The following is an 18407-nucleotide window of genomic DNA, read 5'->3' on the forward strand; positions in this document are numbered from 1 at the left end:
ACGTATAACAGCATGCCTACCTCATGGCATTCCTTCTTAATACATAATATAAACCTTGAAAAAGCTATGCAGTTCGATAAGTAAGTTGTTAAAACTAAAAAGGAAGGCTACTGATATCATGAAAAAGAAATGATGCCAATATTCAATAAATCTATGACAATACAAGATATGTAACTGTCTACACACAAGATATGTAACTGTCTGCAACCCAGCCAAAGTTACGGCTATTAACAAGTACAGTACTTACAGAAAGTAGGGCTTAGGATCGCAGCATCCTCAAAACGTAAAATAGGAGATATGGTGACATAAAAAATGAAAGGAAGTAAAAACAAAAACAGTGTAGTATTCAGCATACCGTGCAGTGGACGCTCAAAAATGTACAGTACATGGGGGAAACAGGACAATGAATGGATACAAAGTTAGCAGACTACAAAGCAGATGTACGGCGTCACAGAATATATAATTCCCTAGCGTTGCACATACATTAGCACAATCATTTGCCCAGGTTGGAAAAGGCTTGTCATTTAAAAAGATCTGATTAAACGAATGAGAAAATTATTGGAAGCACCTCGCGTTTGTGTAAAACAAAAAAACAAAAAAACATAGGAACAGATTTTTCATTCCATGTAGGTATACAGCAAGGATAGTATTTTTTTTTTTTTTTATAATGAATGGAGGAATGAAAAACAAAGGAAAAAAAAAATAGGTTCATGTGCCTAAAGGCATCCTCCATTCATAAAATACTTATAACAATTGGATTTAAAATCAAGAGGATTGAATGTATGTAGGAAGCAACTCCCAAGAAGTGAATTCCAGAGAGTAGTAGTTCTGGCGATAAATGAATTATGATAAGCAGAGGTTTTGCATTGTGGAGGAGAGAGTGTGAATTCACGGGCTTTCCCAGCAGCCCGAGTATTTCGGGAGAAAATGTGAAGGGGAGGCACAATTGAAGACAGTTCGTTAGAGCACTTACAGTAAAAATATCGATAAAATAGTGCTAAAGAAGCAACATCTCTACGCACTGATAATGGAGGAAGGTCCTGCGTTATGGCAGGATTATTGATTTATTTTGAATTTCGTCCAACTGCCTTAATGCAACCGCTCCACATCCACTCCACAGTAGTGAACAGTATTCGATCTGAGAACGCACATGACTTTTGTATATTGTGGCCATCTGCTCGTCAGTGAAGAACTCACGAACTCTGTACTTATAAGTCCCTGTTTTTAGAAGCATTTTTAGCAAGGGATTTAACATAAGCCGTCAAGCTTGGGTTGGGGTTTAGAGTAACACCTAGGATATCAATTGTGGTGGATATGGGAATACTGACATCATTTAAAATTATGTAAGAGTCTGAGGGATTCTTTCTATTGGAGAAATTAATGTATTTAGTTTTCTGAGCATTAAATGAGACCAGATTTTTTTGTCCCCATTGATTAATTTTAGAAAGGTCCGGTTCAGAGAAATCGCTGTGTTTATTTGGGAATTTAATATATCACATTGTGTAAAGGAAGTACGAAATGTGAAAGAACTATGAAGGGTCGAGTCATCAGCATAAGAGTGTATTGGGTTGTGCGTGACTGATAGAAGGTCATTTACTGTATATGAATGAGAAAGAGGGTTGGCGCCAAAACTGATCCCTGATGTACGCCAGTATTTATAGAATGAAACTGAGAATAAATTCCATCTACGATGACCCGTATTTTTCTACTATGAAGGTAAGAAGAAATTAGAGGAAACATTGATGCAAGGCCATAGTGTGACATCTTAGACAATAAGGCCTGGTGCCATACTCTGTGAAATGTTTTTGAAATATCAAGTGCTACTGTGTGTGTTTCACCATGTTGGTCTATTGTTTTGTTAATCTGATGGGTAAGAAGGCAAAGAATATCTACAGTTGAACGTTCCTGTCTAAATCCATACTGCTGATCATTGATCAATTTATTGGTTTCTAGATGCTTGACTATGTGTTTGTTAATAAGTGTCTCAAAAACTTTACCGAGAACAGAAGTTATTGCAATTGGGCTATAGTTTCATGGATCAGAAGTTGCCGCCTTTTTAGGAACAGGATGGATATTTGCTTCTTTCCAAGGGGCTGGAAAAATTGAGGTACGGATGCATAAGCGGATAAATTTTGCTAATACAGGGATAGGGTTGGATAATAGAATTTTCGTATAGATAGCAAAGGTCTGCAAAATTAAAGTAATTAAAAACTGTTTACATTCTGAGTAGTTATTTCTTATTGCACTTATGAACACAATAAAAAAAATCATAAAGAATGTTTCCATCAAATCAAATTTTGACACACACACAAAAATACTTAAAACATAGCATACCGGTATTATAAGTTTCAATCGATATATACAATATTGTTCTAAATTTACTGAAAATTAAAAAATATTTAGTTTCAAACACATACATAAAGGAAATAATACTCTATATTCTATTACTCACATATAACCTCTCTACTCCTTGAAACTTCTCAGTTTCTTTGCTCCAAAATTTCGTTTCGTGGCCAGTCGTTTGTACACTTTTTCTGGTGCATCACTGTGAATCACCCAGCAGCAGTCCACCATCATATTGACATCCCAATTTCCCTGGTACCTTCTTTCCATGTCCTTGATAGTATCCTGATGGAATCTTTCACCCTGTTCTTCGATCACTGCTCCATGATTTCTGGGGAAAAATTCCAAATGAGGATAGAAAAACTAAACTTTGATACTCATGTTCCAATCCAGCTCCTTAAATTTGACTAACAAATTCCACATAGTTTCTTTGTAATTTGGATACTTATTGTTACCCTAAAACTTTGAAATTACTTCTCTGAATGGTGCCCAAGCCTCTCGTTCCAGGTCGTTCAGCGCACTATGAAATTCTGCACCGGAAATCAGATTTCCAATAACAGGGCCAGAATACACCCTCTTTCAATTTAGCTACAGACAAACCAGGAAGCTTTCGGCACAAATACATAAAACAGGCTCCATCTTTTGATAGGGCTTTGACAAACTACTTCATTAATCCAAGCTTAATATGAAGCAGTGGTAGCAGCACTATCTCCATTCTCCATACTAGATCTGATGATGTTTTTGGCACCAAGCTGTAGATTTTTTCTATCTGACCATTCCTTCTGAACCCAATGTAAGTCCTTGGCTTACAGAGAAAACATTTTGTCACGGGGTTTTTTAAAATATCACGGGGTTTTTAAAATAAATGCTAAATATTATTTAATTGATAATAATAGTCAATAATATTGAAGAGCAGGGACAATGATTGTCTTGCTACATCAAGCAATGATTACTTTACGCTGGCCTGCTTCGCACGATTCTCTAAGAACGAGAATTTATAAACTTTCTCAACAGTACACAGCAGAGACTAATCACTCAATTGCTGTTTTTTAGTACTGTTAGCCTCTGGAGAAAGTTACTTCACCCCTGACAATAAATAACTAATACTAATAATAATATCAGGCTCTTGCTGGTGCGTAACTCCTAGGAGGCACAACGGATTTTAAGATTAATACAAGACTGGCCTAAGTACCAGTTATGAATAGCAAAACGTTTATGCAAGCTAGGAGCTATATGGAAAATAAGCTTAATTGTGGAGAATAAAACACGACTTTACTTACATTAAGCTCAAGAAAAAGAACTGTTAAATTTATTGATTACAAAATAAATTTAACGTTACATTTCTAATCAAATTAATGAGATCGCACTCACTCACTCACACAAAGCTAAATACTTACGCCTAGGAAAAACACCTTAATTAAACTCTTAAGACTAGGAAAACGAAAAGAAATACTAGTCAATGAATGCGGTGTATCACCCAAACAAGGGTGGGAGCACTGGGGAACCGTACTAGTGGAGCTTGGTGCTAGCTGACCTCTCCTCTCACACTTCTGGAGCACAGGACCTCTCTCCGTCACAACAAACACTGGACTGAATAAGTCGTGGGAAACAAAAGCGGAGCACTAGGCCACATTTTTCTAACGGTCGAGTGAGCGAAACATGCCCAAAACAAATCGCTCAGCGGAAGCGCTAATGTCTCACACAAAGACGATCACGTATGACACTGAAAAATTGATTTGACAAAGCTTCCGTCTGAATGAGCGGTTAACTGAACGATAAACAGTGAGTTTTCCACTAATAGTTCGTGGCTTCTCACAAAAGGGAAATGTCGCAAATTTGATTCGTGACATTACGCCCCAACAAAATTAATTTTTTTCTTTATGGGAAAAAATTTGTGGATATATATATATATATATATATATATATATATATATATACATATATATATATATATATGTACACATCCTAACTCATTCACACAAGATTCACACTGTGGTGTGTGTGCTATCCTGCTACAGGAGAAAGTCGCAGTCGCCAGCGAGCGAAAAAAACTCATATTTACGTTAATAGAAGCAAGCTTGAGGGAAAAACTCCGTGACGACGGTGAAAATCCTGTACTCAGGTCAAACTGAGTGAAAATTCGCTAAATTTACACTGACAACTAATTGTTGTGTAGCGTGGTGTATGTAATACATGGTGTAGGTGTGACAGTTGTAGTGTAACTGTACCTACGTGTAAAATGACACAGTAAATAATAATATGGCGACAACGAAGGCAGAGAAGAAGAGGCGGCAGCATGCGGCACACGATCAGCTGGCCCGCACAGCAAAACTGCTACACCCATTGCTGTACCTGCAAAACCAATGAAGGTGGAGCATCAAAAGTGTCAATGAGACAAAATTCTTATTATGTTACAACTACTCTCCCTGCCTAGCAGTCAGTGCATGCTACGAAAAGTACGCTCTATCTGAAAAATACAAGTGACAGCCTAAGCTTCGTACATTCGAGGTCGCCATTAATTATAGCACACGATTAGTGTCGGCAAGTTGAGAATCCTTGTGCAAACTCGGGTCTTCCATAGCCTCGAGTCGCCTCTGCGGAGTTCTCTCTCGAACTTCCCCTTTAACCTACAGTACTTATATTAGTATTGGGGAGCTGAGAATCCTTGTGCAAACTCGGGTCTTCCATAGCCTCGAGTTGCCTCTGCTGAGTTCTCACTTCCCCCTTAACCTACAGTACATAATATGTATGTATAGGCCCTGGACATGATGTGTCCTGTGGGGCCAATGAGCGAGACGTCAGGTCTGCACCCACTTCACCACTACCCTGTCTCTCAACTGACTCAGAGATTACAGGTGTGGTTATGAACGGCACAGGAAGGATATGTCCCTGATTAGTGGTGCTACTTTGACACACACTGCAGGAACGGACAAAACTATCTATGTCTCGTCCCATCCCTGGCCAGAAAAAGTCAGCTCGGATACGGCTCTGGGTCTTCCTTTTGCCCATGTGACCTCCTGAGGCTGAACAATGACCCCATTCTAACACTGCTTGGCGGTACTTGGCGGGGACGACAAACTGCAGTCAAACCTCGCCCTCGGGTGTTCGTGACTCACGGTAGAGCCGTCCTTGTTTGCGAAGGAACTTGGCTCGACCTCCCCGTGAATACTTAATCACTCAACCCTTTTGTTTTTTCCGCACGGCAGCAAGTCTCGGGTCAGAATGTTGTTCTTGTACAACAAGTTGACTACACATCAGATCTTGTGGCGATTCAATGATCACTGGGGTGACATAGTCTGGAGCCTCAGCCATGGCTCGTGTTACCGCAGCAGCCGAAGTCTGAGTAGCGTCATCATCAGAGCAACTATCCTTGACTCCGTGAATGTTGCCAATGATGAGGTCAAATAAAGGTTCTGGCATGACAACTGCGAGTGTCGTACCAGTATAAAATGGAGATGCCACCTGGATACATGCCTCAGGGAACAATCTCACTGATCCATCAATAAGGTTTGCATGGATCTGTCGACCTGTATACTGCTCATGCCGAACTTGACTCTGCTTGACAGAGCAACCTGAGGAACCATTATCTCTCAGGGCCTTCACAGGAATGCCTCCCACAAACCCTGGCTGAACAAGGAAGGTACTGTCACCTGTGGGAGGGCCTGTGGAGGAAGCAGCTAGCCACTCAAGAGCCTGCTGAATTGATGTGGCAAACATTATGCCTTGAGAATTATATTGGGAAGATGGAACATTGGCCATCTGTGGAGGGGGGTTCACTGTCACTGTGGGACTAGTGAACTGTGGGGGAGTACCCATACTGGTAGGGACGTGACAACCGTGCTGCTGCTGAGGAATGAAGGCTGCGTTCGTTTCCTGCCTCTTTTGAGCTGGTGGTGAAAAAGTTTGTCCCAACGGTCAGTTGCGTGGCTGATACTGCTGCTGGTTAGGGTACTTGTTGTACCTCTTCCACTCAGGTTTCTGAGTGTTTTGCCCCTGGTCCTTCCACAGCGGTTTTGGACCTTGGCCATTATTCTGAGAATGGCCTTGTTGCTGAGACGATTTCCCAGATTTATCAGGTTTTCTGTTCCAGGTGTTTTGCTTACGAGTTTGATACCTGTATGCAGTAAAGAATGCGTCAGCCTTTTCTGCCATTTGGCTGGCATCTTTCGCCTGGCAGATCTTAAGCTGTGCTATGAGCTCAGCAGGCCACGACCTCTCTAGCTGTGTATGCAGCATAAGGTCAATTATCCCCTCACGCGTGGAAGGAGTTTCATCTTTCTCCATCCACTCATTTAAGTAAGCAGTGAGACGATCAAGGAACTGAACAGCTGTCTCCTTGTCTTGGAGACGAGCTCGCATGAACTGAACTTTGGCGTCGTCTACTGTGAGACCATACGCCTTAATGAGTGCAGCTTTCATCATCTCATAGGTGAGATTGTCTCCACGAATTCTGTGGAGAATATCGAGGGCAGGGCCCTCAAATAAACTAAGAAATTGGATCCGCTTAGCTGCCTCATCCAGTTGATACATGTCTGCCATGTCCTCAAAACGAGATATGTACGGCTCGATTCGCTCGCTTTCCTTGTATGAAGGAAGCTTGATGCGTGGGGTCGCTAGGACATGTGTAGGAAGAGCGCTAGTGGAGCTTGGATTAACTGAACCAGATGTGTCTGAAGCCAAGGAATCTCGCTTGAGCTTCAGCACTTCAAGTTCATGTTTTTCGCGTGCTTCTCGCTCGGCACATTCGTGTTCTCGTTCTCTGTCTCATTGTTGTAACTCGTATTGACGTTCTCTCTCTCGTTCCTCACGCTGTTCTCGCTCATGTTCTAAGTCAAGTTCGCGCTGTCTCTGGTCGTGTTCGCACAGTTTCTGTTCGTGTTCGCGCTGTTCTCGCTCGTGTTCGCGTTGAATCTTACGCTCTTCACAGGCATCATTCTTGCGCTGCTGATCCATATTATGCCGTGAGAGTATATACTCTTTAATTTCGGTTGGGTCCGAAAGACCCATATCTTTGGCTTCCTGTAAAAATATGGTGGTAGCCATGACGCTAATTTACTAAGCAAACCAAAACTGAGTACTGACTGCTTCGCAAACGAATACTAATAAACACAAGTAAAGAGTACAGACACAAGCTAGTGGTGACCAGTCTTATCTAGTTAACTGGAAAAGAATAAAGCAAAAATGCAAATAACTGAGAAGACTCAATAATTAACACAATGGGTACGGCGGCTACCCAGGAGCGAATAAAATCGTCTGACGTTACCAAAATAAAGTACTAAATAGAGTTAAGTACTCTATGGATTAATAAAGCAAAAATTCACTTGCTAAATTAACGGTAAACACCACTAAACTTGTGCCTATAAACTTTAATGATAAATTCCTAAATATGAACGAGTGAGTACTATCTCATGAATAGCTTTAGAGCTAGGAGTTAATATCCTGGAATGAGGTCGTCAATTGTCAGGGTTTTTTTAAAAATATCATGGGGTTTTTAAAATAAATGCTAAATATTATTTAATTGATAATAATAGTCAATAATATTGAAGAGCAGGGACAATGACTGTCTTGCTAAATCAAGCAACGATTACTTTACGCTGGCCTGCTTCGCACGATTCTCTAACAACGAGAATTTATAAACTTTCTCAACAGTACACAGCAGAGACTAATCACTCAATTGCTGTTTTTTAGTAGTGTTAGCCTCTGGAGAAAGTTACTTCACCCCTGACAATAAATAACTAATACTAATAATAATATCAGGCTCTTGCTGGTGCTTAACTCCTAGGAGGCACAACGGATTTTAAGTTTAATACAAGACTGGCCTAAGTACCAGTTATGAATAGCAAAGCGTTTATGCAAGCTAGGAGCTATATGGAAAATAAGCTTAATTGTGGAGAATAAAACACGACTTTACTTACATTAAGCTCAAGAAAAAGAACTGTTAAATTTATTGATTACAAAATAAATTTAACGTTACATTTCTAATCAAATTAATGAGATCGCACTCACTCACTCACACAAAGCTAAATACTTACGCCTAGGAAAAACACCTTAATTAAACTCTTAAGACTAGGAAAATGAAAAGAAATACTAGTCAATGAATGCGGTGTATCACCCAAACAAGGGTGGGAGCACTGGGGAACCGTACTAGTGGAGCTTGGGTGCTAGCTGACCTCTCCTCTCACACTTCTGGAGCACAGGACCTCTCTCCGTCACAACAAACACTGGACTGAATAAGTCGTGGGAAACAAAAGCGGAGCACTAGGCTGCATTTTTCTAATGGTCAAGTGAGCGAAACGCGCCCAAAACAAATCGCTCAGCGGAAGCGCTAATGTCTCACACAAAGACGATCACGTATGACACTGAAAAATTGATTTGACAAAGCTTCCGTCTGAATGAGCGGTTAACTGAACGATAAACAGTGAGTTTTCCACTAATAGTTCGTGGCTTCTCACAAAAGGGAAATGTCGCGAATTTGATTCGTGACACATTTGAATATTGTATACCCTGACTGCTGACCCAATAAGATACACAGCACTTTCAGGTCCCCATATATGAACGAACAGTGTTCATTGTAGTTGATTATCTCGAGAAGATTTGCCAAATTCTTGTATGTTTCTTTTTAATGCACAAAATGAGCAATAGGTATTGATGCATATTTATTACGATTATGAAGAAATACTGCTTTCAGGCTGCTTTTAGATGAATCTATAAATAGTCTCCATTCTTCTGCACTATAATCTCTGACAAGTTTCTGCATTAGGCCACTTATGTCAGTGCGATAAACCAAGGATCCATCTTTCTTGAAATATAGTGCAAACTCATTTTCTCTATTTCGGTACCAAGAGAAAGTTGTGCCTGGATGTAATAAGCTTTTATCTTTTAATCGGGATCCCAAGACCTCTGCAGCACCTTTGGGGATGCTGAGGTCTCCTACCAAATCATAAGTTCATCCTGAAAGAATGGCTGTGGCTCATTGCTTGAAAACGTTGGGACAAATTCTTCATTGTCTACTGCAGCAATTTCTTTCTCTGAGTGAGTTTCTACATAATTAAGACTATCAGGTGGAGTAGGGATTAGTAGACCAGATCATTGTGGTACAGGTCTTACTTCTGATAAAAGAATAGGATAACAATGTCTGATTTTTTTTGTGTGTGTCTTTGAATTTTGCAGGAACAAAAACAACAGTCGTTACTATGATTTTGGGTCCCTCCTATATCACCAGAATACCAAAAGCAAAAGCCTTCTTTTACCTTTTGTCCATTGTCTTAGCTCATCAACACAAACAGAGCAGACACTGTAAGGGGCCCCGTCTGTGTCCTGGTAACCAAGTTTTATTCAAAATAGGTGTAATAAAGTTTTTTTTTAAATTTTTTTAGCAAAAGGTTTTATATTCTGTCTCTCTTTCTTTTTACTACAAACTTTCCCTAAAAGTAACGAAAAAGATCAGGACTGTTCACACAACCTCTAAATGCCATAATATGATTGTAAACAGTACAACAAAATTTAAATATACCTTTAACCCCCATTTGTCAGGAAATGTGCATACACATCAGAGTCGGGCCACCGTTTGAACCTGCACCCATCTTCTCTCATTACCATAGGGTACGGAGGAACCCAAGGTACCCCATGGATGCACGGTTCAGTTTCTCCATGGCATTATTACAGTGTGGAATGATATCTTCCTCAGCCTCGTCATCCAATTCTGTCCCCTCATGCTCCGAGACTACTGCAACATCGACTCCTGTCAAGGTTGAGCCCTTGCTAGGAAAAGGGCTTAGTGACAGTGCCATAGCTTGTGCCCTTCAGGAGACTGTGTCTTCTCTTAGTGCGAGGGGTGAGACTTCTTCCAAAGCAGGGGGAAACTACCATGTTGAAAGTGATGTGTCGCGCCCTCTGTCCCCGACCTGCCCCGAGATGCCTGCAAAGGCTCTCAAATTGCTACAGGAGGAGGGCAGGGCCTATGACAGTGACGACTGCACGTCTGAGGAAGAAGTGGATGACCCTGGTCACCAAGAAAGTGAGGGAGATGGTGATGGTCATCTCCTCCATAAACACCACCGCCTCATCTCACCACCAATCTCGCGGCCAGTTTGCCACAGTCTCTCCTTCCAACGTCCCTCGTCACCACAACCCAGCACTTCGAGGGCATTATCCTCATAATCTGGACCTTCAGGTGTGGAAAGTTCCACTCAATGCCAACATGGTGTGACGGGGCCGCCAGCATCTCCCCAGGGAAGCCTCGCATCAGGTGAGACATCATCCCCATACTCCTTCACTGCTGCCTCTCCTTCCCCTTCACTTCCTGTCCGTGGTTGTCCCCATGCATGCACGTGGGCATGGGCATGGGCATGCACGTGGTGTGAAAAGGCGTGACGGCCAAAAATCATGGCCAAGGCTCCCGGGTGTTGAAAAAGTTGATGCTTTTGTGTGGGTGAAGGGGGAAGGATTTGAGCCCAGTGTGCCTGCCTTTGATGCTCAAGAGGCAGGTGTGCAGTATGATGCGCTGTTTTCCAGCCCTAGGACTCTGATGTCCTTTTCCAGGGCCATCTTCGCCACCGCCATTATGGAGCACCTGGTGGCAGAAATCAATTACCATCAGGCAATCAGTGCGCACCAGCTGGATATTTTGGCCGCCGAAAGTGACAAAATGAAAAACTGGGTACCAGTGGAGATGGCGGAGTTGTTTGTGTGGCTGGCTTTGACAACGATGATGGCCCGCATTAGAAAACATGTGTTCCATGATTATTGGTCGGTAGGCGAACTTGTGGACACACCTGTGTTCGAAAATTATATGGCCCATGATAGGCACACCCACGGACAAATGTGTTGACGCATCTCCATCTTCACTGTGAACCATGAAACCATGACGTGTGAACCCAAAGCACCTCGTAAAGTTCACACCATACAGGGGCCACCGAGGTTGCGGGGTGGGAGTGAGAAGACTGGTAAGTGAGAGGGAGTTTGGCTAGTTTGAGGAGATGGGGAGAGGTGGGGTCAAGTGATTCATAACGGCAGTAGTATAAGCTTGCCTTTAGAGTTATATTACTATTATCTGACACGTTTAATTTATGAAATTCATGGTTTGTTTCTATATCTTCAATAAATGTTTGTGGTAAACTCTCGCTTAATTCCAGAACACATAATATGAGGGATGTTGGAAGAAGTTATGCTGCCATTTGGGCTAGCTTTGGCAATTCCTGAACCTGAACCCATCATTTATGTGCAGGATAACAGTCCTGTCCATATCAGCAGAATAGTGAAACAGTGGTTCGCAGAACACCCAGAGATAGTAGTTATTGACTGGTCCAGTAAGAGGTGTGACATTAACCCCTGTGAAAATTTTTGGTTAATAATGAGTCAGGACTGAAATGTGGGAGAAGTAAGGAAACGCCTTGCCATTAAACGTAAAGCATATGAGGCGTGGAACTCTGAAAGACGCCGACCAAACATTTGCATGTGTCACGGGGTTTTTAATATCACGGGTTTTTTAAAATAAATGCTAAATATTATGTAATTGATAATAATATTCAAAAATATTGAAGAGCAAGGACAATGATTGTCTTGCTACATCAAGCAATGATTCTTTACGCTGGCTTACTTCCCCGATTTTCTCAGAATGAGAATTTATAAACTTTCTCAACAGTACACAGCAGAGACTAATTACTCACAATGCTGATTGCTAGTACTGTTAGCCTCTGGAGAAAGTTACTTCACCCCTGACAATAAATAACTAATACTAATAATAATATCAGGTTCTTGCTGATGCTTAACTCCTAGGAGGCACAACGGATTTTAAGCTTAATACACAAGACTGGCCTAAGTACCAGTCATGAATGGCAAACGTTTATGCAAGCTAGGAGCTATATGGGAAATTAGCTTAATTATGGAGAAATGAAACAAGAGTTTACATTACATTAAGCTCAAGAAAAAGAACTGTTAAATTTATTGATTACAAAAATAAATTTAACGTTACATTTCAAATCAAATTAATGAGATCGCACTCACTCACTCACACAAGAGCTAAATTCTTACGCCTAGGAAAAAACATCTTAATTAAACACTTAAGACTAGGAAAACGAAAGGAAATACTGGTCAATGAATGCTGTGTATCACCAACTAAGGTGGGAGCTTGGAGAAACTGTAGTCAGTGGAGTCTGGGTGCTGCCGACCTCTCTCTCTCACACTTCTGGAGTAAAGTACCTCTCTCCGTCAAAGCAAACACTGGACTGAATAAGTCGTGGGAAACAAAAGCGGAGCACTAGGCCGCATTTTTCTAATGGTCGAGTGAGGGAAACGCGCTCAAAACAAATCGCTCAGCGGAAGTGCCAATGTCTCACACAAAGACGATCACTTATGACACTGAAAAATTTATTTGAAAGGACTCCCGCTGATGAGCGGTTAACTGAACGATAAACTGGGATTCCAATTGAGTTCGCGGTTTCCCCCAAAAAAACAATGTCACAAGCTGACTTGTGACAGCATGAATCTGGTAGAGTCTGTGCAAAAGAGACTAAATGAAGTTTTTGATGCACAGGGTGGCTTGACAGATTACTGACCTGATAATATCTGCTTTCTTATAGTTATGTTTTTGAATATATTGTTACGTATGATCCCTGTGTCATCATTTACTTGGATATTGTAGAAAGTCATTATTGTTAAGTAATATGCTGTGTTTATATATCATGCATTGTTTTCATTACACAAATAAGCAACAATCCTTCATTAGGGTAAGAGACATCAAAATAACTGTCCTACATGACGTTGTGTGCTATAACTAGCTCACCATACAGATGTGTGAACACTGTGAGATCTGGCATGATGATATCACCTATCATAGTCCACTGATTAAAATAATCATGACCTAAACACCTAATAACAAATTGTGCATCACAATATGAACTGTTAACATGTGCAAATGGGTAGTGCATCACTGTTATTAAACAGCATTTACTCTTTCCTAGGTAACACTGTAATGTTAGCTCTGCTTTCTGGTGCATCTATATTTATAATTCACATTACCGTCGTAGAATGTGTGTTAACCTGCAACGTAATACCTCAGCCACACCAAATTATTAACCTGTAAATCGACTTGCAGCAATGTGCCAAGTGAGGTGTGGAATGGAAAGGAACAAACTTGACGGTCATGCCAAAGGGTCAAGCAACCCAGGCTGGGAGGAGAGAAGGGAGGAAGGTGCGACCAGCAATGTAATTATGTGACGGCATATCATGTTTGTAGGATTTTATTGGGAGATTACCTCAAACTTCATTTCACGATAACGTAACAATTTATACATTTTGTACAATAAACGTATCAGTTAATAGTAATATAAGTTTGGGTAGAGGCAAGCTTACAGCACTACCGTGATGAATCACTTGACCTCACCCCTCCCCCTCACTCATTGGTCTCCTCACCCCCACCTCCCCACCTCGGTGGCCCCTGTATGGTGTGATGTTTACTACGTGCTTCGGATTCACGCGTCATAGTTTCATGTTCACAGTGAAGATGAAGAGGCGTCAACACATTTGTCCGTGGGTGTACCTGGCCATCTTCCTGTTTCTTCACTTTAGCAGGAACTATGGGTCATCTCCCAATGACCGGTTATGGAAAATAAGACCTATCCTGACCATGCTGAAGGAGTCATTTGCCAGGCTTTTCCAACCATTTCAGAAAGTGGTTATTGAAGAGCTGATTGTGTTGTTCTTGGGCCGTGTAGCATTTATTCAGTTTGTGCCTTCAAAGCGTCACCATTTAGGACTGAATTTCTTTGTCCTCTGTAACTGCCAAACTGGATATGTGCTTGATGTAATAGTTTATTCTGCTACAGATGTTGATATAATTAGTGATGATCCCCATGGTTTCTCGTCATCAGTCGTAAAGGTGCTCATGGACAGGTATTTCAATGAGCATCACATTCTGTACACTGACAACTATTACACTTCCCCGCATTGACCAGGAATTTACATGAACATGGTACTGGGTTCTGTGGAACTGTTTTGCAGGAAGAAATAATTGTCTATCTTTCCCAGAAAAAATGGAGAAAGCTGCCCTCCTGACCCAGAAATGTGGCAACATGTTAGCCCTTACATGGCACGAAAAGAGAAAGGTTAACATGTTGACCACAGTTCTTAAGGAAGTTCTGGAGGACACAGGCAAAGCAGACTACAGGACCAGGGAACCCGTGTTCGAGCCCAATACTGTCAACAACTACAGCATCAACATAAGGCTCGTTGATAAGTCGGACGTGCAGACTGGGGCACTTGATTACTTCCATAAATCCTGTTAGAAGAAGGCATTCTTACATCTTGATATCGCCGTCCTGAACAGTTACCTACTTTTCAAGCAGGGTTGACTAAGGAATCTATCTCTGGAAGAGTTCGAAAGAGACCTGGCATGTGAGCTGCTTGCAAGGTATACAACTGCACAGTTGCTAGTTGGCAGGCAAAGGATACCAGCTGGTGATGGTAGACAGGCTGAGCTGCATTCAGTATTTCCAGCATTATCGTCATGTTGACATAGGCCTAACACCTGCAGGTGGTCTGGCCTACAGGCACTGTCTTGTCTGCAGTAAGACAAAACTCAGCATCCCCATGCGGAAGGAAACCCCCTACCAGTGTGCCGAATGCAAGGTCTCGCTATGCCCTAAATGTTTCTGTGAGTACCACTCAGATACTCAAATGTTTTTTTTTTTTTTTTTTTTTGGAGAAAAGTGAGCAGGTGTGCACAAGTGTTTCTTTGGGGGGTTTATGAGAAAAGTGAACATGTGTCTACAAGCATTTTTATTTTTTGGTTTACATGAAAAGTGAACAGGAGTGCACAAGTTTTTTATTTTTATTTATGAGAAAAATGAACAGCTGTGCACAATTTTTTTTATTATGATAATGAATTGTTTATGGTAATATGTGATGCAATGCATGAGAAATATTATGAGTAACCCTTCCTGATGTATGAAAGAAAACCACTAGTGCATGTAAGAAAATGACATTATTGTGTACAACGTCTTTTTATACTTACTCTTGAAATATTTGCGAAGATGTGATATGAAATGTATTTGTGACTTGCAGTACAAATTTTATAAGTTGTGTAGAACATAAGCAATATTTTCACGATGAATGGGAAGAGTACAAAAAAAATTATGACCAAGTGTATACTTCATACTCAACTCTCCTGCGTGCAGTATGCTAAGCAATGTTTTTTTTTTTTTTTTTTCAAATGCAATAAACCGTAATTGTGATATGAAGTACAGGATAAGTACTGTTGAACATAAGGCAAGTGTTATAACTAATGCCTGAAAACAATCAAGAAAAGTATACGGCGTAAGTTTTACCACACACCTATGGGGCATAGTGCCACCGTTACTGCTGGAAAATCAAGGGTGAACCAAAAGGACAAGGTGATGACTCATCCTTATGACGGTGCCTGTGGGCAAGTAAATGAAAAGTGTATAAATTTACGTGTTTGTGGAGGAAGGCCGGCCAGTGTAACAATAACCACTCCGGTCAGTGCTGCCAATGCTAGCCAGGTACGCCCAAGCCACAGCCAGCAGCCCACGCTCGGAAACTCCCTATAAAATCATCGACAACCACTCACCTTCTACTCGTCCTTACTCAACAGCGGGACAGTCTGGAGACCTGGGAATAGTTTCATTTGCAAGAAAAAGAGTTTGTGAGTAATATGGTTTTTCAGTTACTTCTCTAAAAGATATACTTTTCCAGATAATAAGGTTTGAAAAAGAGCTACAGTATTTTGCCAGAAATGCACATAGTGAGAATGTGCCAGGCTGAAAATTAACCAGGCATTTGGGGGCTAAAGAAACAAAAATCAATAAATATCACAACTTCTTCAGTAAAACAACACCTTTATCAATTTATATCGCTGTTTTTTCAAAAGAAACACTCCACTGAAAGTAATTTACATTTGCACTGGTCAACAGTGCCACACTGAGATATGTTTGCTGCACTCTAGTGCTGGTGTGATTCATCCCTGTGTTCTGCTCCAGCTATATTCGGCTTATTAAAAAAAAAATAGTGTTATCAACATGGATTATAATATTAGCAAACACTAAATTCAAGGATGTTATCACTGCAATAAAATATCCATATATAAATAACTATATACTGTAGTGTGAAATTATAAAAAAAAAATATATATAACTGAAAACTTAAAAAAAGAAAAGTGTTCTCAAAAAAAGTTACGTGATGGACAAAAATGGTTTTCAATTTCCAGTTCAGGGTCCAGAAATATATAAAAATTGCATGAAAAAACAAAACTTTTTTTTTTTTTCAGTGTATACCTGTGTAGTCATTCAGGCTGACAAGAGAAAGGGGAGGGAACTTAGAGTGGTATAAATATCTCGGCTATATCACATCTTGTTTAGAAGGCCTTTGATGCATGGTTGTAGAGGTACAGATATGCTTGTCTTGCTCTCCTCTAGCTGCAAGTCTGCTCCACCAGCATTAGCTTTAGTTTACCATTAGGATGGTGTTAGATATGGTTAACTAGTTCTAATATTCCTACCTTCTTTGTAAAGATTAACGGTAGATGTTTGTATCTGTTTCTTGACACAGCCTTTGCATGCCCATTTATGGAGTGACCCTCTCACTGATCGGTCTTAACTGTCTTATTCTGGGTATCTTGTCCTTTGCTCAATTTCTCTTTCTTCTCACTTCCCCATGAGGGAGTGGTGGTTACTATGGTGGACACCCTACTGCCTCCTACCCCTTCAGGGGGGGAGGGGAGATGGTACTGACGGATCCTTGACTGTGTCACAGATTGACTGTTCCACGACTGACCAGCCTTTGACTCGTACTCCCCGTGACATTTCTGTAAGTAACGCATCTTTTGTTGTGCTATATACTGACGGTTCCACTCCCCTGACAAGTCATAATTCTTTCATTATTACAATGGTAATTCATGTGTTATTGGTGAGGTGGAACAAGTGAAAAACTTGATAAGAGAGACCCACTTAAAGCTTTTACTTCCTCTCAGGTAAAGGACTTGTTGAAGCTGCGTAAGATTTACTGTTATGATGTCGGGCAGAGGACCCTGGTGTCCATGAAGTCTTGCAAAGGTGTTTTCACCTGTAGGGATCTCATAGCTATGGAAAAGAACATCATACGTGAACATGCTCAGCAGGATGTAACTGATTCTAGATTTATAAGTCGATTCTCAGCGAGTAGAACTAAAACTACCCCCATTATCACTTCACCTCTTTATACTTTATATTTAAATGTGATAAACATATGAATATAAATAGTATGCCTTCTTTTTGTACATGAAGTAGCCTACAAATATCTAATACAAATAAATATTTAAGATAATACAAAGAAAAGGCCACATTTTACCACTTGTTACTAAAAGTTTGCAAGATAAAAATGTTCTGTTTAGAAAGAAACTGTAGAATTAATGCATATGTATTTATGAGAACAAAAGATTATTGCTCCTCGTACTAAAAACTTGTAATTAAACTCACCAGCCAATATGGCTGGCTATTGCATGCCTTCACTTGATAGGCCCTGCCTGACCAATAGCCATATATTTATCTATCTGTCGATCTACTGCCAGACGCGGTAATCCCGTAAGGGGTGGCCACAAACAAATCGCCTCCATGTCACCCTGTCCCATGCTATTTCACTGCCCTGATCACACACCCCTCTCTCATATACCTCTACACTCCATCCGCCCATCTCATCCTTGGCTTCCCCAACCCTCTTCCCTCCTCCAGTTCACTCACATACACTCTCCTCATTAGTCTCTCGCTCTACATCCTTCTCCACAATGTGTTTCTCCTAACGCTTCCCAACACATCCATATCCACAGCACAACGCTCCTTCACTTCCTCATTTGTTAGTGTCTCTCCATGGACTCCACATGCTTCTCTCAAAAAAACTCATTTCTACTGCTCTTATTCTGGACGTGTGTCTCTCCAACAACGTCCAAGCCTCACTTCCATACGTTAGAGTTAGTATCACAATACTCATGTAGTAACTTTTTCACCTTCACGCTCACTTCCCTGTTTCTTATCACTGCTTTCAAATAACGAGGAACCTTTCTTCCTTGTTGCACC

At 40.9% G+C, this 18407-nt stretch overlaps 1 protein-coding gene across 1 annotated transcript in view; it reads left to right on the forward strand.

Moving 5' to 3' along the window:
- Positions 1-18407, forward strand: part of LOC145394516 ((3R)-3-hydroxyacyl-CoA dehydrogenase-like) — a 60044-nt gene that overhangs the window by 29026 nt on the left and 12611 nt on the right. The window lies entirely within an intron of this gene.

Source organism: Coenobita brevimanus, chromosome 27, assembly GCF_032717465.1.
Source record: "Coenobita brevimanus isolate Jiangsu-jjx chromosome 27, ASM3271746v2, whole genome shotgun sequence".
NCBI lineage: Eukaryota > Metazoa > Arthropoda > Malacostraca > Decapoda > Coenobitidae > Coenobita > Coenobita brevimanus.